Source organism: Schistocerca nitens, chromosome 4 (genome assembly GCF_023898315.1).
Source record: "Schistocerca nitens isolate TAMUIC-IGC-003100 chromosome 4, iqSchNite1.1, whole genome shotgun sequence".
NCBI lineage: Eukaryota > Metazoa > Arthropoda > Insecta > Orthoptera > Acrididae > Schistocerca > Schistocerca nitens.
Genome location: NC_064617.1, coordinates 890,158,395 through 890,186,166, shown reverse-complemented (window position 1 = coordinate 890,186,166; position 27,772 = coordinate 890,158,395). Strand labels below are relative to the sequence as shown.

The 27,772-nt window shown below is 42.4% G+C and overlaps 1 protein-coding gene across 1 annotated transcript in view; it reads left to right on the top strand.

Moving 5' to 3' along the window:
• The window catches only part of LOC126253431 (BMP and activin membrane-bound inhibitor homolog), a 286,791-nt gene that overhangs the window by 180,443 nt on the left and 78,576 nt on the right, over positions 1-27,772 (top strand). The window lies entirely within an intron of this gene.

The following is a 27,772-nucleotide window of genomic DNA, read 5'->3' as shown; positions in this document are numbered from 1 at the left end:
TTAAAATAGCCACTGTGGAAGCACTTTCAGAATCATCTCCGGCAGTTATCCACGCCACAATAAGTTTCAACAATCTTCTTAGTTAAACACAGAATAAAAGTCATACGTAACTTGAAGCTGGGAAGCTGTTCAGCGTGAGACGACGAACCACAATTTTGCACTTCAAGGCGCCCAATGATCGGCACCGTACCTCCGGCGCGCCCCAAAAGACAAGGGCGGCGAGCACGGCGAGGCCCATGCACGACCGTTAGGGACGCCGGCTTGTTTTCAACACAAGTTGGCTCGTTGAAGGCAGACTGGAGATTTCCTCGTCACACGTTCACCCGGAAAACCCGCGTGGGGAGCAGTCAAAGATAGTAGGACAGCCGAATATCGATATCAGCGATGCAAGTCGAACGCCCTAGCACCAGCCGCCACTCCTCATATAGAGTAACACTTCAACATCTGAATTGCTATCTAGGGGGAAATAATGACAAATTGCTTGCTCTTGTCACATGTACTTGGAGGTACTATACTACCTAAAAACATACGGTTTGTGAAAGCCACAATTATGTCTGCAAATGACGTAAATATTAATGTAAATGTTGTTCGGTACAGCGTCCTCAGTCACCAGTAGAAATATCTGCATTTATACCGGTTACACCCTTTGTATGACACTGAAGATGATATCCAAATACAAGTTTGGTAATTAAATATTTTGTCATCCAGCTCATGAGCTCATGGTGTGCTGCGAGATGACTTTTAACAACGTTTGTATGATTATGTTATTCAGATTGGCGAGAGTTGCATCGAAAACTTACTGTAAACGTATTAAGTAAGAATGTAGTTGGGTAAATAGCTGGACAGCTACAGGCCGCGTAAAAATTAAAAATAATTTAAAAAATGGTTCAAATGGCTCTGAGCACTATGGGACTTAACTTCTGAGGTCATCAGTCCCCTAGAAATTAGAACTATTTAAACCTAAGGACATCACACACACCCATGCCCGAGGCAGAATTCGAACCTGCGACCGTAGCGGTCACGCGGTTCGAGACTGTAGCGCCGAGAACCGCTCGGCCACCCGGCCTGCAAAAATAATTAAAAGAAAGGGCGATTACTCTATATGCAGTACGAAGGAGGTATCTGTTCTTTCGGACACGCCCGACCATGCAGCGCTCTAGAATGAAATAATTAAATGAAGGCCCAACGTTGTCGACGGGCGTTGATATGCATCAAAGGGGAGAGTTGAAAAGGTGTGCCCAGACCGAGACTCGAACCCGGGACCTCCTGCTTACATGGCAGACGCTCTATCCATCTGAGCCACCAAGAGCACAGAGAATAGTGCGACTGCAGGGATTTATCCCCGTGAGACCCACATTCCCAACTTAATGTCCACACACTACATTCGTAGTGCCCCTGCCCATTACACTCATTACTCGCGGCAGACAATTTTACCAAGTCCCGTAAGAGTTCGGGCACAAACTATATGAAGATGGTATCTGTTCTTTCCGACACTTGACCTTCTTCTTCTGTGCTGGATGCACACGCATTGCCCGAACTCTTACGGAACTCGGTAACATTGTCTGCCGTGAGTAATGGGCAGGGGCACTACGAATGTAGTGTGTGGACATTAAGTTGGAAATGTGGGTCTCACGGGGAGTGTGCCAGGGATAAATCCCTGCAGTCGCACTATTCTCTGTGCTCTTGGTGGCTCAGATGGATAGCGCGTCTGCCATGTAAGCAGGAGGTCCCGGGTTCGAGTCTCGGTCTGGGCACACCTTTTCAACTGCCCCCTTGATGTATATCAACGCCTGTCGATAGCGTAGGGTCTAGACTTACTTATCATTTGATTATATGCAGGGTTTATCGACTAATCGATATCAAAGTTACTGGATACAGAGAAATCTTTAAAAGAAACCATATAGACGTCTGCCTTCACCAGCTTAGTGAACTCACAGAAGACTTGATTCTGAATCACTGGCAGGATATTGGACTGCTGTGCTCGAAATACGAGAGCAACGTCTTTGTTGTTGTCGCGGCACTTCCCTTGCTTATACACTACTGGCCATTAAAACTGCTACACCACGAAGATGACGTGCTACAGACGTGAAATTTAACCGACAGGGAGAAGATGCTGTGATATGCAAATGATTAGCTTTTCAGAGCATTCACACAAGGTTGGCGCCGGTGGCGACACCTACAACGTATTGACATGAGGAAAGTTTCCAACCGATTTCTCATACACAAACAGCAGTTGACCGGAGTTGCCTGGTGAAACGCTGTTGTGATGCCTCGTGTAAGGAGGAGAAATGCGTACCATAATTTTTCCGACTTTGATAAAGGTCGGATTGTAGCCTATCACGATTGCGGTTTATCGTATCCCGACATTGCTGCTCGCTTTGGTCGAGATCCAATGACTGTTAGCAGAATATGGAATCGGTGGGTTCAGGAGGGTAATACGGAACGCCGTCCTGGATCCCAACGGCCTCGTATCACTAGCACTCGAGATGTCAGGCATCTTATTCGCATGACTGAACGGATCGTGCAGCCACGTCTCGATCCCTGAGTCGCCCGCATCTCGTGGTCGTGCGGTAGCGTTCTCGCTTCCCACGCCCGGGTTCCCGGGTTCGATTCCCGGCGGGGTCAGGGATTTTCTCTGCCTCGTGATGGCTGGGTGTTGTGTGATGTCCTTAGGTTAATTAGGTTTAAGTAGTTCTAAGTTCTAGGGGACTGATGACCATAGATGTTAAGTCCCATAGTGCTCAGAGCCATTTGAACCATTTGATCCCTGAGTCAACAGATGGGGACGTTTGCAAGACAACAACCATCTGCACGAACAGTTCAACGACGTTTGCAGCAGCACGGACTATCAGCTCAGAGATCATGGCTGCGGTTACCCTTGACGCTGCATCACAGACAGCAGCGCCTGTGATGGTGTACTCAACGACGAACCTGGGTGCACCAACTCCAAAACGTCATATTTCGGATGAATACAGGTTCTGTTTACAGCATCATGATGGTCGCATCCGTATTTGGCGTCATCGCCGTGAACGCACATTGGAAGCGTGTATTCGTCATCGCCATACTGGCGTATCACCCGGCGTGGTGGTATAGGGTGCCATTGGTTACACATCTCGGCCACCTCTTGTTCGCATTGACGGCACTTTCAACATTGGACGTTACATTTGAGATGTGTTAAGACCCGTGGCTCTACCCTTCATTCGATCCCTGCGAAACCCTACATTTCAGCAGGATAATGCACGACCCCATGTTGCAGGTCCTGTACGGGCCTTTCTGGATACAGAAAATGTTCGACTGCTGCCCTGGCCAGCACGTTCTCCAGATCTCTCACCGATTGAAAACGTCTGGTCAATGGTGGCCGAGCAACTGGCTCGCCACAATACTCCAGTCACTAGTCTTGATGAACTGTGGTATCGTGTTGAAGCTGCATGGGCAGCTGTACCTGTACCCGCCATCCAAGCTCTGTTTGACTCAATGCCCAGGTGTATCAAGGCCGTTATTACGGCCAGAGGTGGTTGTTCTGGGTACTGATTTCTCAGGATCTGTGCACCCAAATTGAGTGAAAATGTAATCACATGTCAGTTCTGGTATAATATATTTGTCCAATGAATACCCGTTTATCATCTGCATTTCTTCTTGGTGTAGCCATTTTAATGGCCAGTAGTGTAATTAACAAGCGAGCGAAAATATTTTGTTATACTTCATTCGCATACATTCATTTAATATGTTAAACTAAGTTCATATTGTCTATGACCAGTGTATTAATAAAATAAGGAATTCGAATTAAGGAAAATCTTAAACTATCCTCGTGTCTCTGAACTGTAAACCGAATACAGGCCCAGCGTATGTACACAGTCCATTCCGTTGGGCTGTCAGCTTGCCTGTAGAAGCGTGTGTGATGTGTTGTTTGCGCTCGTCTAATTAAACTCCTGCTGCTGGTGCCGGTGCTGGCTGTTTGCTGGCCAAATAAATTAGAAAGCAGCCAGTGAACAAGGCTGCCGCCTGGGCAGAATGCACTACGCACGTACAGTTCCGTCCACCGCGCTCTTAGGTCGGCCCGCACGATCCGCAAACAAGTCCAGCAGCAGGCGACAGGGGAACTGCTCTGACCTTGCCCGCCTTTAAAAATTACTGCGTTGTGAGCATGCCTCCAATACTGCCGCAGTCAGTCACCCTCTTCTGTTATCCTCCCACACTTAGGTGACAAGTCATAGGGTACAGACATGCACTTGTATAGTGGTAGTGTCAGGTACACAAGATATAAAAGCAGAGTGCATCGGCGGAGCCGTCATTTGCGCTCAAGTGATTCATGTGAAAAGGTGTCGACGTGATTATCAGACATTGATCGCGCAATGGTGGCTGGAGCTACACTCATCGGATATTCCATTTCAGATATCGTTAGTGAGTTCAATATTCCGAGATCCACAGTGTCGAGAGCGTGCCGAGAGTAACAAATTTGAGGGATTACCTCTCACCTCGGATAACACAGTGGCCGTCGGTCTTCACTTAACGAGCGAGAGCAGCAGCGTTTGCGTAGAGTTATTAGCAATAACAGACAAGCAACACTGCTTGAAATAGCAGCAGAAATCAACGTGGGACGTACAACGAACGTATCCATTGGGACAGAGCGGCGAAACTTGGCGTTAATTGGGCTATGGCAGCAGACGACCGACGGTAGTGCCTTTGCTAGTAACACGCCATCGCCTGCAGCGCCTCTCCTGACATCGGGACCATATCGGTTGGATCCTAGACGACTGGAAAACCGTAGCCTGGTTAGATGAGTCCCGTTTACGGTGATGGTAGGGCTCGAGTTTGGCGCAAACCCCCTGAAACCATGGACTCAAGTTGTGAAAAGGCACTGCGCAAGCTGGTGGTGGCTCCATAAAGGTGTCGGCTGGAATGGAATGGGCTGGGCCCTCTGGTCCCACTGAACCGATCGTTGACTGGAGTGTTTATGCTTGGTTGCTTGAAGACCATTTGCAACCATTCATGGACTTCATGTTCCCACAAAACGATGGAATTTTTATGGATGACAGTGCACCATGTTACCGGGCCACAATTGTCTACGACTGGTTTGAAGAACGTTGTGGACAGTTCGATGATGATGATGATGATGATGATGTTTGGTTTGTGGGACGCTCAATTGCGCGGTTATCAGCGGCCGTACAAATTCCCAACCTTTGCTCAATCCAATCTCGGCACTTTCTTGAACAAAGATGAAGTAATGAGGACAACACAGTCATCTCGAGACAGGTGAAAATCCCTGACCTCGCCGAGAATCGAACCCGGGACCCTGAACAGTTCGAGCGAATGATTTAGCCACCCAGATCACCCGACATGAGTCCCATCGAACTTTTATGGGATATAATCGGACTACCCAGGAAGCATGGCTTATGACTTTTTCAGGGGACGTCCAACAACCTGTGGAGTCCATGCCAAGTCGATTTGCTGCACTACGCGGGGCGAAAAGGAGGTCCTACACGAGATTAGGCGGTATCCCACGACGTCCCATTACATGCTTCGAACCCCCTGGCTCTTCTTCAAGTAGATGTACACAGCTGGCCATTAAAATTGCAACACCAGGAAGCGTAGCAAATAAACCAACTATTACTTAGCGTACATACTGGGTGGTTACAATTAAAGTGCAGCTACTCAAAGAGTTCCAGTGCGATCTGTAATTATGGTATGGCAGCGAAACTTGTTAAGACGTTCTAATGCATTCACGCGGAACCGATTTACGCTACAAAAAAATTAGTTCCAATTTTGACCACCAGATGCAAATCTGGCGCAGTGAATGCAAGAAAGACGTATAGAAATGTTTCCGTTTGTAATGAATTAGGAGTGATACGTGGACAGAGAAGGTCAAATTAGTGAGTAATGCATGCTGATGATTTTATTACTAACAGCCGCTTACACGATTTGCTCAATATGAGCACTGCAGAGATCGACGAGATACTGTACAGCACCAGATCTGCACCTGGTGCCCAAAATAGGAACTAATTTTTTTCAGCGTAAATCGGTCCACACTAACCCATCAGCATACCTGCAAAGTTTCACTGCCATACCATAATTACAGTCCACAGGGGACCTCCGTGAGTAACTTATAATAATAACCACCCGGTATAAAGTATGAAGGAGGAATACATGATTAAATTTGTAGGTCATTTGGCGACCTACACAGTACAAAATTTAGTATACAGAGCTGAAACACCTGACAGCAACAATGGCTGTAATCAGGCAACTCATCGATTCGAACTGATCTCGGATAACAGAAACGAGTACGTCGTTTCATGCTGATTTTAGTCTGTACCAGGGTTCATCAATCACAGCGCCTGCAGACCGGTATCTCGGCATCCCATGACCAAACGTTTTCGGTGGATACGAGATCTGGAGAATGTGCTAGCTAGAGCACAAGTGAATATTCTCTGTATCAACGTTTGTTACGACGAAAACGGGCAGCAGGGGACATGATCTTTCAATAAATAACGCTCTGTCTTTTTACAGCCTTTAATAAACACAGGAATACTTCCTCAATTTTGACGTTCCTTTTGCACGTGTGCTAAGTTTTGAACAGTTTCGACAGATGGCAGAGCCTTAGTGAAGCATTAAAATGACATCTGCGCAAGACAACGTGCTGTAATTGAACTCTTGGTTGGGAGAAAAAGAAATCGTGGTCAACATCCATATTTATTTGACGTTTATGGCTATGATGGAGTTGATGGAAGTACTGTTGAGCGATGGGTAAAGGCAGTTGAAGCGTCATGAAGTGAAAAATTGAACTCCATCATCGGACACGTCCGAGACGTCCTGTCACGGCAGCTGCTCCCGACATGATGAATCGCGCAGACGCCATTCAGTATTTGTGGAGACCGGTACATCACAACTCGATAATTTTGCTCTACAGTAATTGATGAACATTGGAATCACGTGTACAGTGACTGAGAGTCTCGGATATTCAAAGGTGTGCTCAAGATGGGTTCCACGTGTGTTCACGACGGACCACAAGATTCAAACTTAAGTCACTTCATCTGTACTGTTGGAGTATTTTGAAGCCAGTGGAGAGGCCTTTCTGCAACGGATCGTTGCAGGTGACGAGCCCTGTGTGCATCACTTTTGAGCTTTCACCAACAGGTTCAAATGGTTCAAATGGCTCTGAGCACTATGGGACTTAACATCTGAGGTCATCAGTCCGCTAGACTTAGAACTACTTAAACCTAAGGACATCACACACATCCATGCCCGAGGCAGGATTCGAACCTGCGACCGTAGCAGCAGCGCGGTTCCGCACTGAAGCGCCTAGAACCGCTCGGCGACAGCGGCCGGCTCACCAACATGAAATACACGCACAACACTGGAGTAAGGCCGTAAAAAAACAATACATGTTGCATGGGGGCTTAATTAAAATAGAATGCAAATAATTTTAATTACTGCTTTAGTAGCTGTTTGTCCGATTACGCAATGTCTCGTCAACGGTTGGCCCTGACTCGTATTATTACGCTATCTGACTGCATAGAACAACAACAAAGAATGAAATGGAAATTTTCATTAACACAATTAATTAATTAATTAAGTCCCCAGCAACTATAAAACCTACGAAACCAAAGCACAAGTATAACTGTTCTGTGTGTGGAAGTATGACTCAACGTACGCATCTGGCACGGTTCTTCTTCAATAACACAAGAAATTTTAAATATCATTTATACTGAATTAATTAAAGAAAATAAAAATACCATAATTACTCAAGAAAACCAGAATTACACTCTAATACAAGAACACAAGCCAGATGCTTTGTTGACTGAACCTGTAATGACGCATTATTTAAAACATGGAAATAATGAAAAATAAATCAAGTTTCGTTACCTTCATATATTGACCAAAATCACTCTAATCATTACATTATATCTCCACACTGACTCGCTATTACCACATCTCAACAAGAACTTTTCAGTATCACATCTCAGCAAGCACTCCTTACTAGCACATCTGAACACGAACTGACTACTACGAGTCCTGGACAAGCACTGCCCACTAAGAGTTCTCAATAATCACTGCCAGTGGAGGCGGCGGAACAATGCTCTCTAGCGATCTCTGGCGCTGTGGCTCAGTGTAGCCACCTTTCATATGCCCTTCCTCCACGGCTAGAATTTGATGGTATTTTTGCCAGCATTGGTGGTGAAAATACCACCAAATTCGTCAAAAAAAATACAGACAAAAATAAAAGATAATATTAATACGTAAATATCATATAACTAGATAAAATTTTGGCTTTGCACTGACCTTTCAATAACCTATTATATAGAATACAGTAAGCAATACAAATTCTTTCATACATGTGACTTTACATAATAGTTTACACAAGTATTATGTGGTTAAACAATTCAATCAATAGCGTCAGCAATGACGGATATGTGCAGGTAAGAGCCTCATAACTTTTCACAACCAGTAATACACAAAAAATCAGTTTATACAAATATTCACATAAACGCTTTCCATAGCTCAAGAATAAGCAGTTGACAGTTCCAGAGCAGTAGCACCCAGCAATGGTCAACAGGTGCAAAAACCAACAAGTAACATTTTTTCAATAGAAACAGTCCATCAGTGGCACCCAGTAATGTTGAATAGGTGCAGACACCAACAAGTGACACCATTTCAGTATAAGCAGTTCCATTAGTGGCACCAGCAATGTTGAGCAGGTGCAGACAGCGACAGGTGACATCTTTTCAGTAGAAACAGTCCATCAGTGGCACCCAGCAATGTTGAGCAGGTGCAGCCAGCGACAGGTGACATCTTTTCAGTAGAAACAGTCCATCAGTGGCACCCAGCAATGTTGAGCAGGTGCAGACATCAACAAGTAACACCATTTCAGTAGAAGCAGTCCATCAGTGGCACCCAGTAATGTTGACCAGGTACAGACAGCAAGAAGCAACATCATTTCAGTAGAAGCAGTCCATCAGTGGTACCCAGCAATGTTGAGCAGGTACACACAGCAACAAGTCACATTTCTCAGCAGAAGCAATTCCATAAAATTCACTATCACTGATCACACTGTTCATCAGAGTTTATAAGCAGAAATTAAACATGTCCTAGTGGCACCAATCATGTAGAAAAGGTACAAGTAACAGTCCATAATTTTTTACAATCACTGATCACACAGTTCATCAGCAGAAATTAAACATGACTAAATGTCACACATCATGTTGAAAAGTGCAGCACCATCACTAATCAGACAGTTCAGGCATGAACAATAGTTTGAATACACATACAAATGCTTTTACAAAGCTCTTACACTAAACATACAAATCATAATAAACACACAAATGATATCAGATAATTGTCATATTAACTATTACAAAGACACAAATACCAGTAAACCTATAATATTTATGGGTGTCAGTGCAAGCCACTACCAACAAATAAAATAATATTTAGGAGATCGGTGGGTAGGATTAGGAAAGGAAAACACACAAAACACACTCACTCATCTTTCATCCACATTAAGTGCTACTGTGTAATTGAATAGTGTTAACTGTGTAAATGTAACTCTGTCCAAGATTTGATGTTCGACATGTGTATCAAGTAGTAGTGGCAGCAATGTATAACAGTCAATAATAGTTAAGTCAACGTCATAGTCATCATGTCAAGACCAATGTTTGCCAAGCCAAATCAAATATATCGTTGCTGAACAACTGTCAGTGAGCCAAACAAATGCTTCCTCTCTCAAAAAAAGTATGTACTGCTTATTGATTTAACAAAGTGTGTGTAGACAATCTTCCTTCTACTTAAGTGTTCGAGTCTGCCATCTTCATCCTCCTTGTTCCATATAAACCAACAAAAAAATATGCTCCTTACTTACTTTACCTCTTATCCACCAAAACTCCAATAATCATCAACTTCATATAATCTTAATATCTAAGTAATACTTCTTCAATACGTCGATACATATAAACCTTATTGCCAATATCATTTCACTTCCATAACAACTCTTTCCTCTAGTCAGTCTCCTCGAACAAGTGCAGACAAAATCCTAATGCAAACCTCAATTCATCATCTCATACAATCCGAAGACACAATGTCAACACACAACCTCTCGTGTAATCCAGCTGATCCAAATCTGCTACTCATTATAAATTATAAGATACATTTTGGTTCCTTGTCCATCATTAAATAAAAGAAATGCATACATGAGCTCTAACAGACTTAGTTCGAATAACTCTCAGTAATTAAGTACGATTACGGAGTGTGAATGATCATAATATTACACAGTGTGTACACCACTTCAAGAATCATAGCAGAAGCAAACATGTGGAGTATTTTTTTGTGTCAAGTGTCACTTCCTATTTCAATTGCTCACGAAAAATGCAGTGTAATACTGTCAATGGTCTAAACCTAGTTTTGGTATGTCATGTCGTTAGCTTCCTTCCTATTAGCATAAATTTATACAGCTTCCATAAAACCTCAGCTCATGTGACTTCTATGACTTTCTTGTACTAATGTCGTTCGTCGAATTATAGCAGGTCATTTTCTTATCTTAAAAATATAAGGCACTGAGCATAAGCAAAACATGCAATAGCGAGTAAATATACCAGTAGAGAACAGAATGTCAACAAGTGGATGCAGCACAATTCTTACAACGAGGCTCTGCCAAGCGAACAATCTATAATTAATACCACAGTGTAACCTAAACTCTATGTTCGTACACTGTACATCATCATTGCTATATTCTAAATTGAAGAGTAGTTATGACAACAAAACAGAAATGTGTAAATATGCAATCCATACAAAAAGCAGCAAACATATATCTTACGTAATAAACAAGTCATTAACATCATATCAGCATAAGCAAATAAATGTTCGTATGTAATCTTAATAAGTAAACATGAAGGCGCAAGCAGATAAATCACAAAGTGTAACCTACATACATAACAGCACAACTAATAGGGTGACAATTATAATTTAAATAAATAAGCACAGCAGGCACATAATAAAAAAATATGACATCAGTGAAAAAGCAGTGCAGCCAAGCAATGCATAATATATACAAATAACAACCCTGTTCATTAGTCAATCATTGTCAAAATCAGTTAATGTGCGCAAGCACGTCGCTTCACTAGTAAATTCATAGAACATGCAATTTAGCACAAAGTATGAATCACGTAATCGCGAGCAGCAAATTACGTCTAAAGTACGTATCTAAGTGGAAATATGTTACCTGAAAAATAAACTCAATTAATCGTTACCTTTTTGGTTTTTTACTTCCTCCTTTTTTTTTTTAAATTACATTCTTCCTGAAATTTTCTCCATAGCAAGTCCTCTTAACGTCAGACACACATAGAATTTACCTGAAGGTCTTAAATATTTTATACAACCGTATCCTGAAAAATACTGAACGTTAATAACATAATTTATGAAGTCCTTATAGCTTTATACAGAATTTAGTCGGAGAAATTAGACTGTGTATTTGTTTACGTCTGTCAGTGCATTCGCACTGAGCGCTCGATCAGCTGTAGGCGCGTGACGTAGGAAGCGATTGTTTGCGGTCAACGACTGCCTTGTGCGGCGCGCCGACTTGACTGTTGCTTTGAGTATGTGCCGCCGCCGGAACACGGCGCGGTATCCTTGTATTCTCTGCATGTTTACATGTAGCTGTTAGTTTCTCTAAAGTATGTCATTCCACAAAAATTTTAACGTTAGATATGTGATGTATTCCCTTAGAGCGTCGAGATTTAAGAGTTTCTACTTCAACAGTGTTATCATGTATAATTTTGCGAATTCTATATGGCCCGTTATAAAGCAGAAAAAATTTGCGACACAAGCCTTTTCCTTTGTGAGACAAACGATGAGACTTAATTAACACCTTTTGGCCAACTGACAAGATTTTTAAACGACCAGGATGTTTAGCTGATTTCTCTCTTCTAGCAGCCGCAGATGCAATATTTTGTAGAGCCAGGTTGACAACTTCAGAATGCCGCAGTTTCCTTGAAGGCGGAAAAGGAACGATTTCAGAAATGCGATTTGTTGGTACTTTATTTTTTAATATCAATAGAGGCGGTAAAGAAGTTGAGTCATTAGGAAGTTCATTCAGAATATTTTGAAAAATATGAAGATACTGATCCCAAGTTCTGTGATTCTGATGACAATAAAGACGGCACAATTTATTGATTTCCTTCATCCATCTTTCTGAAGCGTTAGATTGAGGGTGAAAAAGTGAAATGAAGATTGGTTTAATTTTACGACGCCGTAGAGTACGAAGCCAAATTTTAGAGCGAAACTGTGATCCATTATCTGATATAACCTTATCAACATGACCCACTTCTTTAAGAAAATGTTTGATGAAAGGATTAGATACTGAACGAGCTGTTGCTTTGCGTAAAGGTGTAAAACACACATATTTTGATGTCAATTCCACTGCTACGAAAATGTACGCAAAACCATTAGTAGAACGAACCACTGGACCGAACAAATCGACTGCAGCCATGTCCTTTAATTTCGCTGGAATGATAGGAAACAACGGTGCTCTGTGAGAAACAGTTGGCGGCTTAGCCTGTTGACATAATTTGCATTTGGCAAGAACAGATCGAATACGTTTTTCCATATTACTGAAGTAACAATTTTCTCGTAATTTATGAAAGCATTTTCTGGGACCAAAATGCGCATAACTGAAATGTGTGTACCAAATCAATTTATTGACCCACTCATCAGGAATACAAACTAACCAAACAGAGTTGTCGACCGATTTTCGTTTGAAAAGAATGTCATTGCGAACTAAATAATGCTGTCTAATCGCTACGCTTTCCTTTCTCCTCCACTTCTCCTTAATGTCCTTCCAGATTGGATCCTTATTTTGCTCCTTAGCGATGTCCTGGAGCGAAGATGAAATAAAGTTCTCAAACGCAACACCTTGAATATACATCAAACAATAATGGTTTTCTTTGCAGTCCTCTTCAGCACTTTGTTTCAAACCCATAGGTGCACGTGATAAAGCATCAGCAACAATATTTGAAGATCCCTGTATGTAAACAATACTAAAATCAAATTCCTGTAGGTAAAGCGCCCATCGTGACAATCTGCCATGAGTTAATTTTGTCGACATAAGAAATTCCAAAGCTCGATGATCAGTGTAAACCTTAGTATGTCTACCGAACAAAAATGTGCGAAATTTTGTGAAAGCCCATACAACAGCCAAAGCTTCAAGTTCCGTAATCGAATAATTCTTCTCTGATTTAGAGAGAACACGACTTCCAAAGGCAATAGTTTTCTGTACTACAACGCCGTCTTCTTCTATCTCTTGAAATAAGTGTGCACCTAGGCCCTTGTATGATGAGTCCGTCGCCAAACAAAAATCTTTAGATAAATCCGGATGTGAAAGAAGTGGAGCAGCAACTAAAGCATCACGAAGTTGTTCAAATTCTGATTGAGCTTCCTCATCCCAACACCAATTAGAATTTTTTCCAGATAGTTCACATAAACGAGGTGTGGCCAAATTGTCCAATCTAACAAAGCGTCTAAGAAAATTAGAGACACCAAGGAAACTACGAACATCACGTTTTGTGGTAGGAACAGCATAATTACGAATAGCGTCTAGTTTCTCTGGATCAGGGAGAATACCTTCTGTAGAAATAATGTGACCGAGAAATTTCACCTGAGAACGACCAAATTCTGATTTTTCCAAGTTCACTGTCATGCCAACTCGTGCAAAAATACGTAATAATGAATCCAAAATTTTGTTGTGCTCACTCCAAGAACGTTTAGCAATAAGAATGTCGTCAACATAAGAAGTAATATTGTCACGAAGATAAACAGGTAAAATTTCATTTAAACTGCGAATAAATGCTGCAGAAGATACAGTAAGTCCAAACGGTAATTTCCGAAACTGGTAACAGTTACCAAAGGCTAAAAAGGCAGTATATTTTCTACAATCAGGGTGGAGTTCTATTTGCCAAAAACTTGCGCGCATATCAATCGTGGATAAAACTTTAATTCCATGGAAATGTTGAAGAAGTTCATCTAAATTTTGTGGACGGTCAGTTTCAGGAATAATAATATTATTTATCTGTCTGGAATCCAGAACCAAACGAATTGACCCATCCTTTTTAAGAACAACGTGTAATGGGCTGGTATAAGGGCTGACTGCTGGCTCAATAATGCCCTGATCTAACATGTATTGAAGTTCATTCTTAACCTTGTCTCTGTAAGCCAAAGGAATAGCGTACGTTTTCCCGCGAAATGGTGTGTGTTCTTTTACTTTAAATAAATATTGTAAGCCTTGTATAGTTCCTGTGTGATGACTAAACACTGTAGCATGTGAAGTCAAAATGTGGTGCAGCTCTTCTTTTGCAACGTCATCTGGCACTTCAGCTTTCTTAACCTTTTCATTAATTAATTCTTCGCTACTAATTATATCCTCCATCGCGTCACTGTATCTATTGTCATTGTCATGAATAAACACACTGTCGTCATAATGCTCAACGAAAGCATCAGAAGTAAGAAACCTTAAACATTTTGTATCTGATTCAGATCTTGCTAAACACTCGAAAAATTTCAAACATTTCGGCATTCCGGCAACAGTCAAATTCACACTTCCTTCTTTAAAGTTCAAAATTGCCTTATGTGTGTTAAGAAACTCCATACCTAATATAATCTGTGTACTGAGTAATGGAACAATAATAAAATTAGCCGAAAATTCGTATCCTTGACAAATGAAATTTAGGTTGGTCTGTTGTTTAACTTCCACACCTTTTCCAGAAATCGCTCCTCGAATTGTAGTTTTAGAAATAGGTAACACAGGACAGGCAATAGTTCTTTCACATATACGAAAAACTGATTCACTAATGACATTCAATGGGCTCCCAGAATCTAAAACTGCAGTGAACTTATTCTTACCCACACATACTTCAATAACAGGATGTAAAAATGCGTCTACATTATTTTCCTTTTCGCCTAGCAAAATGTCTCTCATATCTTCCAGGCGTACGTAGTGTAAAGTTGTAGTGTCATTACTTTCTGAACCGTCTATATTGCTGCCAGAAGCCGAAGCTGCTAGTCATTGTCGATTGTTTGCGTCACGTCTTTGATTATTCCCGACATTTCGCGGATCAATTTCTACTATTTCCACTTGTCTCTCTGAATTTCTGTCACGCGGAGGATGCCAATTAGGTCCTTCCTGTCTGTTAGAAGCAAATTCTTGGTTGTGTCTGTTATTAAAATTTTTGTTTTCCTGTCTGTCTGCATAACTACTTCTTGTATAATTTCGACTGTCACTTCTGAAATTATTGTTGTATCTACTACCCTGGTTATTTCTGTAGTAAGAATTTCTATTATTGTATGAATAATTTCTGTCTTGATGATACCGATTACTGTTTCCGTATGATTGATCATTCCGGTACGAATTACCGTTATTATAATTGTCTGTGTAATCTCTGTTAGAACGTCTGTTATTGTCATAAGGCTGGTATCTATTGTCCTGTCTGTTACGTCTGTCATTCTCAAAATTACCCATATAACGCCCGTTCCGATCACTATCCCTTTTCTCTGAAAATCTATCGTAATTACTGTTACTGAAAAAGTTACAAGAAGTCCCGTCGTCGTTGTCATACTCAAGTTCTTGTAACAAAGTCTTAAAAGTCTCAATGTCGTCTTTACATCTTCCAGCTAAAGCAATTTGTCTTATGGATTGTGGCAGCTTAGTTAAACAAATGCGAATTAATTCAGTCGGGCTATAAGGGTTGGACAGGAACTGATTCTTTCGAATCATGTCTTCAAAATATTCTGCCGGCGTGCGGAACTCAGACTGTTTGAAATTACGCTGCATAATCAGACTATGTTTGACTCTGTCTTGTGTGTTTTCGGACCAATATGCCGATAGAAATGCATGATAAAAATCATTCAGATTATTACAATCTCTAATGAGTGCGCGCATCCGCGTCGCCGGTTCGTTTTCTAAATATCCACACATAAATTCCAGTTTGTGACTTAGTGGCCAATTTGGTGGAAGTGCGTACATAAATTGATCTAACCATGCACATGGATGTATGTCATTCTTAGAATTACGGAAGATCTTAAATTTCCGAACCGTCAAAAAGTGTTTATAGTCAAAGTTTTCGCCTCGTGGCGACAAAGACCTACCGCGTCTGGCCCAGTCCGAATGTCGATTATTGTCAAGTTCACGCGCCTGGCGCTCTCTTGTTGCATCCCGTAAATGAAACAAATTATTTTCTTCAAAGCCCTCTGCTATCTGTGATTCTAAATTTCTTCTGCTGTCCTTTCCTACGATTTCGCCTTCAATTTATTTGACTTGCTTTCGTAATGCCTCAACTTCCTTTTTAACAGGTTCATTAAATTTTCCCTGATTTTCAACATGTTTATTTATGTTCTGGTACTCTTCAGTTTCCGCAAATGGCAATGGAGCTGTATCATCCGAATCTCTGTCCCCATGTAAACTAAGATTTGTCAATTTATCTGAAATTTCCTCAACTCTTTCCGATAAGTCACCTATTTTTTCTTTCTGTTTATTTACATCTTCCGTAAGTGTCGCGACTCGGGTTTCAGTATTAACACATTTAGTAGTTAACTGTTCATACTGTTGTGTTAGGTTATTTAATCTGTCATTTGGTACGGATTCCTCGATTCTCTCAAATATTTCTTCCTTATCGTGTGCACGTTGTAAATTTAACTCTGAAAATTTCTGTACTATCACGCGATCTCTTTCTTCCTGTTCTCTATCTTGTTCCCTTTGTCTAATCTCTACTGCAATTAATCTATTATTGTGAGAATTCAAAATCGGTTGTACTTCTTCTCTAATTTCTTTCTTTAATTCATCCTTCATATTTTTGAAACATGTCCCTATTCGTGAGTCAAACCGTGTTTCCATTGTTTCCATCTCTGTTTTAATTGTTCCTATTTGTGATCCCAACTGTGATCCCAGTGAGCTTAACCGTGCTTCCATTGTTTCCATTTGTGAGTCTAACCGAGATCCCATTGTTTCCATTTGTGAGTCTAACCGAGATCCCATTGTTTCCCTATCTGTTTTTAATTCAGATCGTAACTGTGATCCCAAATTTAATATTGCACTCATCAACTGCTCCATAATAGCCGGTTCGAAATTCTTTTCGCCCCTAACATTTCCCGCAAAACCAGTTTCCTTCGTCATAGCTGTAAAGCTATCTGTGTTCGATACTACTCCAGAATCTTCTGTCGTTAATCTCGGATTCTGTGAATTTTCTGATTGAGAAAAATTTTGAAATGTTTCCGGACTATTTTCTCGACTTATTACATTGTTTTCCACTTCATTATCCATCATACTGTTTTCCTCTGTTGGCGAGTTCGCCATGTTAACAATTTCGTCATTCTCACTATCCATCATTTTTGCCTTTTTCATCGATCGCGTAATCATTTACAAAATATACAAAACTCGTCACTATATGAAAATTACACACAATGACACTTTATCATCAACAATATCATTCACACGAAATGCTTCCCTCAAACACGATTAACGAACAATAGAAGAATGACAATTACCAAATCTACTCATGCAATATAGACTACAATTACTAAACTACAAATTACAACAATACTACTGTCTACTATTTTTACAATCAGAAGATTTCCAAGGGACGATCCGAAGCAGCGGTCGCCACGTGCATGGGGGCTTAATTAAAATAGAATGCAAATAATTTTAATTACTGCTTTAGTAGCTGTTTGTCCGATTACGCAATGTCTCGTCAACGGTTGGCCCTGACTCGTATTATTACGCTATCTGACTGCATAGAACAACAACAAAGAATGAAATGGAAATTTTCATTAACACAATTAATTAATTAATTAAGTCCCCAGCAACTATAAAACCTACGAAACCAAAGCACAAGTATAACTGTTCTGTGTGTGGAAGTATGACTCAACGTACGCATCTGGCACGGTTCTTCTTCAATAACACAAGAAATTTTAAATATCATTTATACTGAATTAATTAAAGAAAATAAAAATACCATAATTACTCAAGAAAACCAGAATTACACTCTAATACAAGAACACAAGCCAGATGCTTTGTTGACTGAACCTGTAATGACGCATTATTTAAAACATGGAAATAATGAAAAATAAATCAAGTTTCGTTACCTTCATATATTGACCAAAATCACTCTAATCATTACATTATATCTCCACACCGACTCGCTATTACCACATCTCAACAAGAACTTTTCAGTATCACATCTCAGCAAGCACTCCTTACTAGCACATCTGAACACGAACTGACTACTACGAGTCCTGGACAAGCACTGCCCACTAAGAGTTCTCAATAATCACTGCCAGTGGAGGCGGCGGAACAATGCTCTCTAGCGATCTCTGGCGCTGTGGCTCAGTGTAGCCACCTTTCAATGTAAACTAATTATTGACTGAAATCGTTACTCAGTTCCAAACCTTAAGAACAAAAATGTCATGAGAAAAAAATGTGGACCATTATTTATTGAACGACCCTCGTAGAACTGTGTTACCTTGCTGAAAGATAACGTTACAGGGACGTCGAAGATAAAGGACAGCCACTGACCGTAAAACGTCAGAAATGTAATACCTGCTGTCTAAGTTACCGGCTACGTGAAAGAGGTGATCGTATTGTGTACCACATACCATCATGTCTGGCGCCAGGCTCGAATCAATCTGCCAACTTTCGTTTGTCCCTTGAGGTTTTTTTTTATCATGGGACGATATGATGTGCATTAATTGAAATATGTTAAATGACTTCATGATGATCAAAGTGCGTAACTGTTTGTATATCTGTGGGAAGCTTTTTACTGGATTAAGTACATAGGAAGAATGCAACTACTTGCCGAAACCGGTAAAATGAATATTTTCACATAGCTAAGCTATAGTGAAGTAATAAATTATTATATAAAAATTCACGACGGTCGCATACTCCTAACTGGCAATATGTCCATATTTTAAAACAAATGGTACATACCTTTGCATTTCGAGGACTAAATCGCGGAATCGGACTTCGAAAAATTGTTATTCCATTAATACGTATATGTATCTGAATGTTTATGTTTTATAATATTTATACGGCATTTTTCTATAATTTTAGTTCCCAGCAGCGTGTAAAATGAGAGAAATAAATTGACTGCACTGTTCCTGATAAGAACATAAATTAATGCAACAGTTTTCATTAATTAACCTTTTATTAACAGTAAAAGCGGTAGCTCTGTCGATCGGGAAAATAGTTTTCTTTGACGTTATTTTGTACTTACAGGAAGAAAATAGAAACAAGAGATGAGTTAAAAAGGCTCTATGTACACTACTGGCCATTAAAATTGCTACACCAAGAATAATGCAGATGATAAACGGGTATTCAATGGACACATATATATATATATATATATATATATATATATATATATATATATATATATATATATATACAAGAACTGACATATGATTACATTTTCACGCAATTTGGGAGCATATATCCTGAGAAATCAATACCCAGAACAACCACCTCTCGCCGTAATAACGGCATTGATACGCCTGGGCATTGAGTCAAACAGAGCTTGGATGGCGTATACAGAAACAGCTGCCCATGCAGCTTCAACACGATACCACAGTTCGCCAAGAGTAGTGACTGGCGTATTGTCACGAGCCAGTTACTCGGTCACCACTGACCAGACGTTTTCAATTCGTGAGAGATCTGGAGAATGTGCTGGCCACGGCAGCAGGCGAACATTTTCTGTATCCAGAAAGGCCCCGTATAGGACCTGCAACAAGCGGTCGTGCATTATCCTGCTGAAATGTAGGGTTTCGCAGGGATCGAATGAAGGGTAGAGCCACGGGTCGTAACACATCTGAAATGTAACGTCCACTGTTCAAAGTGAGATGTGTAACCAATGGCACCCCACACCATCATGCCGGGTGATACGCCAGTATGGCGATGACGAATACACGCCTTCAATGTGCGTTCTCCGCGATGTCGCCAAACACGGATGCGACCATCATGATGCTGTAAACAGAACCTGTATTCATCCTAAATATGACGTTTTAGAGTTGGTGCACCCAGGTTCGTCGTTGAGTACACCATCGCAGGCTCTGCTGTCTGTGATGCAGCGTCAAGGGTAACCGCAGCCATGATCTCTGAGCTGATAGTCCGTGCTGCTGAAAACGTCGTCGAACTGTTCGTGCAGATGGTTGTTGTCTTGCAAACGTCCCCATCTGTTGACTCAGGGATCGAGACGTGGCTGCACGATCCGTTACAGTCATGCGGATAAGATGCCTGTCATCTCGACTGCTAGTGATACGAGGCCGTTGGAATCCAACACGGCGTTCCGTATTACCCTCCGGAACCCACCGATTCCATATTCTGCTAACAGTCACTGGATCTCGACCAACGCGAGCAGCAATGTCGCGATACGATAAACCGGAATCGCGATAGGCTACAATCCGACCTTTATCAAAGTCGGAAACGTGATGGTATGCATTTCCCCTCCTTACACGACGCATCACAACAACGTTTCACCAGGCAACGCCTTTCAACTGCTGTTTGTGTATGAGAAATCGGTTGGAAACTTTCCTCATGTCAGCACGTTGTAGGTTTTGGTTTAGATGGCTCTGAGCACTATGGGACTTAACTGCTGTGGTCATCAGTCCCCTAGAACTTAGAACTATTTAAACCTAACTAACCTAAGGACATCACACACATCCATGCCCGAGGCAGGTTTCGAACCTGCGACCGTAGCGGTCGCGCGGTTCCAGACTGTAGCGACTAGAACCGCTCGGCCACTTCCACCGGCCGTTGTAGGTTTTGCCACCGGCGCCAACCCTGTGTGAATGCTCTGAAAAGCTAATCATTTGCATATCACAGCATCCTCTTCCTGTCGGTTAAATTTCGCGTGTGTAGCACGTCAACTTCGTGGTGCAGCAATTTTAATGGCCAGTAGTGTATTTCTTTTAAATATTGTTTGATGTGTTTTTATATATAAATTTTCTCTAGGAAATAAACGTCTACGTTTTCGAAACTCGTGAGCAAGACTTTTCTTATTGTCTTACAACAAAAATTTTTCAGAAACATCTGTTTTCAATTTGATCATTAATAAATGTTGTGATTGATAGCGTATTAATTTTGATACTAAACTGCCAACGATAGGTAGGCCTGTCTCCAAACTTCACTTTCACCGTTCGCCGGTGGTGCACCGTTGCACACCTCCGTTTGACGGTTACGCCTCCCTTCGTTCCGTTCCGCTGGCGTTCATTGTAAATCGTCCTCCTTCTCTGGCTGCTGTGCCGTCGCTTTGCGAACTGCTTGTCCGTCGTCGCTGGCGTAACGAGGCTGAGGGTTCCCACACCACATCACACCGCACCGCACCGCAGCCGGCCCAGCAGAAACGGGCAGACCCGAACGCCCGGCTGTGCACCCTACCTCCCGCTTCCCCCTCCCCCTCTTCATCCAGCCCCGCCCCACCCACTGCTGCCATTAGGCCGGCTCGGTTGTGTTTGGAGAGGAATCTCGCGGGCCTCCAAATTACAGGCCCCGCGTGTGTGTGTGTGTGTGTGTGTGTGTGTGTGTGCGGCCGGCCTTCACGTGCCTTCTTCCGCGCGCTCGCCTCTTCTCCTGGACCCTCGGGTCTTACCATTTTGTTTCGCAACGAAAATCAATACTGGACCTAGTCATTACTACAGCGATTTCAATCGGTCCATCGCGTACTCTGGGGCCGAAACCCCGTCCTGGCAAAGAGTGCGTGATTTGTCACGCATGTCATGACTTGTGAATTGCTACTCCGTAATTCGGTCGGCGTGTAAAAACTAGTACATATCGCGGCTACACAGTAGCGCTTCTGCCTTTTTTTTTATTTTTTTATGACGCGCGTTAACATGAAACCTTCTTCATGCAGAATAACACTATCGCCCTTGTACAGACATTTATTTCTGAGGCGTGCTTTATGACTAGGGCTATAAAAGTAACGACTAAATTTTTTACGATATATATTTGGTATTATCTACACATATAACTTACCCGTTACAAACTATTCTTTGCTAGTTACTTTTGTTACTAAATCTCATTATGTGTGAATATTTTCTGAAGTTTACTGTGGACCCTCCTCTGAATGTAAATTGTCGACAGTAATCACAGTTTTATTTATGTCCTGGCTTTTCTCTGAACAAAGAGAAATGACACCGTGTGCTTATTTTCTGCTACGTGATGACTGCACTACATAATGAGAAAATATACTGAATTGTAGTTGGCGTCAACTCATAAGACTAGTACAAGCCGTTGTAAAATAGTATGATTCAGCTCATATCACACTTTTTCAATCGAATTTAACACTTTGCAACAAACGTAGGTGCGGCGAACAAACTGATTCCGGAGACACAAAGTTACAGAACACGTCACTCAGGAATTGCTCCCGCACGGCGTTTGATTTCACAGGGTTTAAGAAATGCATCTGAGAGTAAGCAATTGGAGACTTAGGAATACTAACAACTTGGCCCGGACCCGACATGAACTGAACACGGGGAAGAAAATGGAGCGAATGGAAAAATACATTACCGACAAAAAAATCGCAACACCAAAAAGTAATTAGTGTAGAGTAATGAAATTTAGCGAATACATTTGTGTGGCTAACATATTTAAGTGATTAAGTTGCAAGACCACAGATTACTGTAATCGCAATGTAAAGTCCTGCAAATGTGAAACTCTGGTACGTTAATAACCAGCGTAGCGGCCAGAATATTGAATGCAAGCATGAAAACGTGCACAAGTGCGGATGTGAGTTTGTGGAATGGAGTTCGATGCCTGTTGCACTCGTACTGTTGAAACAACCCCTTAGAAAAATTTATGAATTACTGTGCTGGTAAACACCTTACGTTATTTGATTTTCAAACAGCTGAGGAAAACTGAACGTACTCAGACATTTCTCTCTTTACTTACCTCTGATCATCACTAAATTGACACACAATGTATTTAGCGCAACGCATTCTGACTTTCACTAATCCCTACAAAAGAATGGCCATGACTAACAATAACCTATACCTTTTATGAGTCACTTACCTCACAAAAATCTTGGTTACTCGAACTACTGCAATACAGCGAGCGCCAATACTGCCAGCTAAATAAAACATTCCAACTACTGAAGGCACTAACTACTGATAGGCATAGTTACCAAATGAAAGATTTTGATAGAGAACAAACTATGTATTTACCTTAATAGTGTTCAAAAGTCATAATATATATATATATATCAGTTCACGACATCCAGTCTTACAAATTTCGTTTTTTCCGACGGAGACACGTCCAGATCGTCCGCTCTCAAAACTCTGCCATCTATCTTCCCACATCCACCACTGCTGGCGGCTCACCTCCAACTGCGCAAGGCTACGCGCTGTTCACATCCAACTGCCCAACACTACAATAGCAAATATTCCAACAATGCAAATCAGCCACAGACTGCACACAGTACAGAGTCAGTGATTTTCATACAGAGCGCTACGTGGCGTTACCAGCATAAAAACCTAAACAGCCTACTTACACTGTCAATACTCTGGCCGTTATCGCTGTTTGTGGACGACGACGGATTTTCGTGCGATGATGTCCCATGTGTGCTCGATTGGAGACACATTTGGTGATAGAATAGGCCAAGGCAGCCTGCTGGGTTACAACAGCGGCCTGTGCGCGAGCGTTATCCTGTTGGAAATCTCACCTGGAATGCTGTTCATAAAGGCAGCACTGCAGTCGAGTCAACAGACTGACACACAAATTTGCAGTCAGGCTGCGTGGGATATCACGAGAGGGCTCCTGCTGTCATGCGAAATCGCACCCTAGACAATAACTCCAGGTGTAGATCCAGCGTGTCTCTGCCTCAGACAGCTTGCTTCCAGACGATCATCTGGCTTCCTCCTAACCAATACAGGGCCATCACTGGCACCAAGGTAGAACCAGCTTTAATTAGAAAACACAACACACCTCGTTCAAATCCAATGAGGTAGTGTTAATGGCGTCATTGTCGCATTACAGGCATTCGTGATTAACATCAACTCACCACGTCCAATCTCAAAAGTAACTCAAGCTCGCGACTGTTACAGCGTGTATTTAAAGCAAGTACACTCCATGTACAGAGCATGTGGGCTTTTTCGGCACTGGTAAATCACATCGTCCACTGACGACCCACTGCTTGTACTGTCACCCACTGATTAGCAAGTCGCAGCCCACTCAAGGAACACACAAGCACGTTGTAAACAAACATAACAACATCGTCCCTAGCAACTAAGCAGATTGAATGGCACAAATTATTGTCGGCTTGGAAATTTATCAAAATACGATACCTCGTAAACGACTCGCACTAGAATCCTGCAACAACCACCACCGATATCCTAATTTATCTTACTTTTAGTTCAGATGGTTCAAATGGCTCTGAGCACTATGGGACTTAACATCTGAGGCCATCAGTTCCCTAGAACTTAGAACTACTTAAATATAACTAACCTAAGGACATCACACACATCCATGCCCGAGGCAGGATTCGAATCTGCGACCGTAGCGGTCGCGCGGTTCCAAACTGAAGCGCCTAGAACCGCTCGGCCACACGGGCAGGCTTACTTGTAGTCTGTTAATATCAATAGGCATTGTTCCATTTTTAAAAAAGTGTATGTTTTTGCACAAAAAATACACTGCGAAAACTGCACATCAATAGCACTTTCCGTTGCCGCAAAATTTTCGGTGCAAGTTTTAGGTGATTCACCCTGTATAGCTCTGTACAAGCCCTTATTTCTCTATATTGTCTTCGTGGTTCTTACTCGCAATGTACTTTAGTGGCAGCAGAACCGTTCTGCAGTCAGTCGCAAATGTCTGGTCTCTAAATTTTCTCAATATTACTTCTAGAAAAGAACGGTGTCTTCCCTGCAAGGATTCCCATTTGAATTCACGGAGGATTTCAGTAACATTCGCGTGTTGATCGAACTTACCTGTAACAGATCTAGCAGCACTCTTCTGAATTGCTTCGATGTTTACTTTCACCAGACCCACGTAGTTTGTCGTTGCGAAGAATAATGAACCAAACTCAAGAGCCAAAAAAACTGGTAGACCTGGCTAATATCGTGTAGGTTCTCCGCGAGAGCGCAGAAGTCCCGTAACACGACGTGGCATGGTCTCGACTAATGTCTGAAGTAGTGCTGGAGGGAATTGACACTGTGAATGGTGCAGGGCTGTCCATAAATCCGTAAGAATGCGAGGGGGTGAAAATCTCTTCTGAGCAGCACGGCCGGCCGTAGTGGCCGAGCGGTTCTAGGCGCTTCAGTCCGGAACCGCGCGACTGCTACGGTCGCAGATTCGAATCCTGCCTCGGGCATGGATGTGTGTGATGTCCTTAGGTTAGTTATATTTAAGTAGTTCTAAGTTCTAGGGAACTGATGACCTCAGATGTTAAGTCCCATAGTGCTCAGAGGCATTTGAACCATTTTTTTGAATTTGAGCAGCACGTTGCAAGGCATCCCAGATATGTTCATGTGTGGGGATTTTGGTGGCCTTCGGAAGTGTTTAAGCTCAGAGGAGTGCTCCTGAAACCATTCTGTAGCAATTCTGGAATGTGGGGGTCGCATTGGACTGCTGGAATTGCCCAAGACCGTCGGAACGCACAATGGACGTGAATGGATGCAGGTGATCAGACAGGATGCTTACGTATGTGTCACCTGTCACAGTCGTACCTAGAGGTATCACTGGCCCCATATCATTCCAACTGCACACCCCCCACACCATTACAGAGCCTCTACCAGCTTGAACAGTCTCCTGCTGACATGCAGGGTCGATGGATTCATGAGGTTGTCTCCATAACCGTACATGTCCATCCACTCGATACAATTTGAAACGAGACTCGTCCGACCAGTCAATATGTTTCCAATCATAAACAATGCAATGTCGGTGTTGAAGGGTGCAAATGGTTCAAATGGCTCTGAGCACTATGGGACTAAACTTCTGAGGTCATCAGTCCCCTAGAACTTAGAACTACTTAAACCTAACTAACCTAAGGACACCGCACACATCCATGCCCGAGGCAGGATTCGAAGCTGCGACCGTAACGGTCGCGCGGTTCCAGACTGTAGCGCCTAGAACCGCTCGGCCACCCCGGGCCGGCGGTGTTGAAGGGCTCAGGCGACACTTGAAGCTAGCTCTATGTGGTGCAGTCATCAAGGGTACACGAGTGCGCCTTCGGGTCCGAAAGCCCATGTCGGTGATGTATGGTTGAATGTTTCGCACGCCAACACTTGTTGATGACCCAGCACTGAAATCTGCAGCGATTTGCGGAAGGGTTCCATTTCTGTCACGCTGAGCGATTCTCTTCAGTCGTCCTTCGTCCCGTTCTTGCACGATCTTTTTCCGGCCACAAGGATGTCAGAGATTTGATTTTTTTGCCGGATTCCTGATATTCTCTGTACTGTCTCGAAATACTCGCACGGGAAAATGCCCACTTAATCGCTACGTCGGAGATGCTGTGTCCCATCGTCGTACGCCGACTATAACACCACGTTGAAACTCACTTAAATCTTGATAAGCTGCCACTGCAGCAGCAGTGAACGATCTAACAACTGTGCCAGACACTTTTTTCTTATATAGGCGTTGCCGGCTGCAGTGCCGTATTCTGCCTGTTTACATTGAATTTGGATGCACATGCTTATACCAATTTCTTTGGCACTTCAGTGTATTTAGTCTCTTTACTAAATTACCAGCTCACACAGCTGTACTTTAGTGGGGCCATACTTGATAACATTTAATGTCTCCATGTAGAGAGAGTGCTTATGTTACCCCGCAACTGTACATTCAGTTAATGAAAGGCCACTCCAGTTACTGATATGTGCTTTATTTAGCCCACGACCGTTTCTGGCCTTCACAACCAACTATTTTCAAGTGTAATTGCGTAGGCTTCCGCGGCCAGAGTCAGTCGACATAAAAGTCGTAATGTAAAAAACAACTGCTGCTGGAGAAAAACCAACGTTTCGGCCACGGTTGCAGCGGCCTTCTTCTTCATATGACCCAGAAGAAGTCCGCTGTAACCGTGGCCGAAACGTTGGTTTTTCTCCAGCAGCAGTTGTTTTTTACATTATGACGCGGTACCATACCCAGAAAACTTTTGTCGACTATTTTCAAGTGAATCTCAAAATTTTACTGTTGCGAAGCAAGGTCAGACTCAAAATAAAGTACGTATCAGGAACTGTAGAGTCTTTTCATTAACTAAATGAAAGAATATCTTTTTGCTGTTGCACAATGAAATGTAATGAAATGAGCCCCTGACGGGGCAAGTCCGGCCGCCTTGGTGCAGGTCATATTACATTCGACGCCACATTGGGCGACCTGCGCTCCGGATGGGGATGAAATGATGATGAAGACAACACAACACTCAGTCCCTGAGCGGAGAAAATGCCCGACCCAGCCGGGAATCGAACCCGGGCCCGTTGGACGGCAATCCGTCACGCTGACCACTTTTTTAAAAATTCTTTGTTGATCTCATTTTGTTCTATTTTGTTCGTTGTATATGATCGGGGCGGACATCTCATGACACCCGTTCAGGTTGTTCGTTGATCCGTTCACTCAGTTTTTTTATTACAGAGGGTAGCTAAACCCTCTAATAAAACACGCTGAGCTACCGAGCCGGCGAGTACTCAGCTATCGGGGCGAACTGCGGTTGCACAATGTGTTGGTGTTCACTAGGTGCGCGTGATGATAAAGCCTTGAGCGTTCCGAAACCGATGACGATTACGAAACATTAAGTACAGCTGTGGGAAGTGGTTATCGTAATAAAGGGAA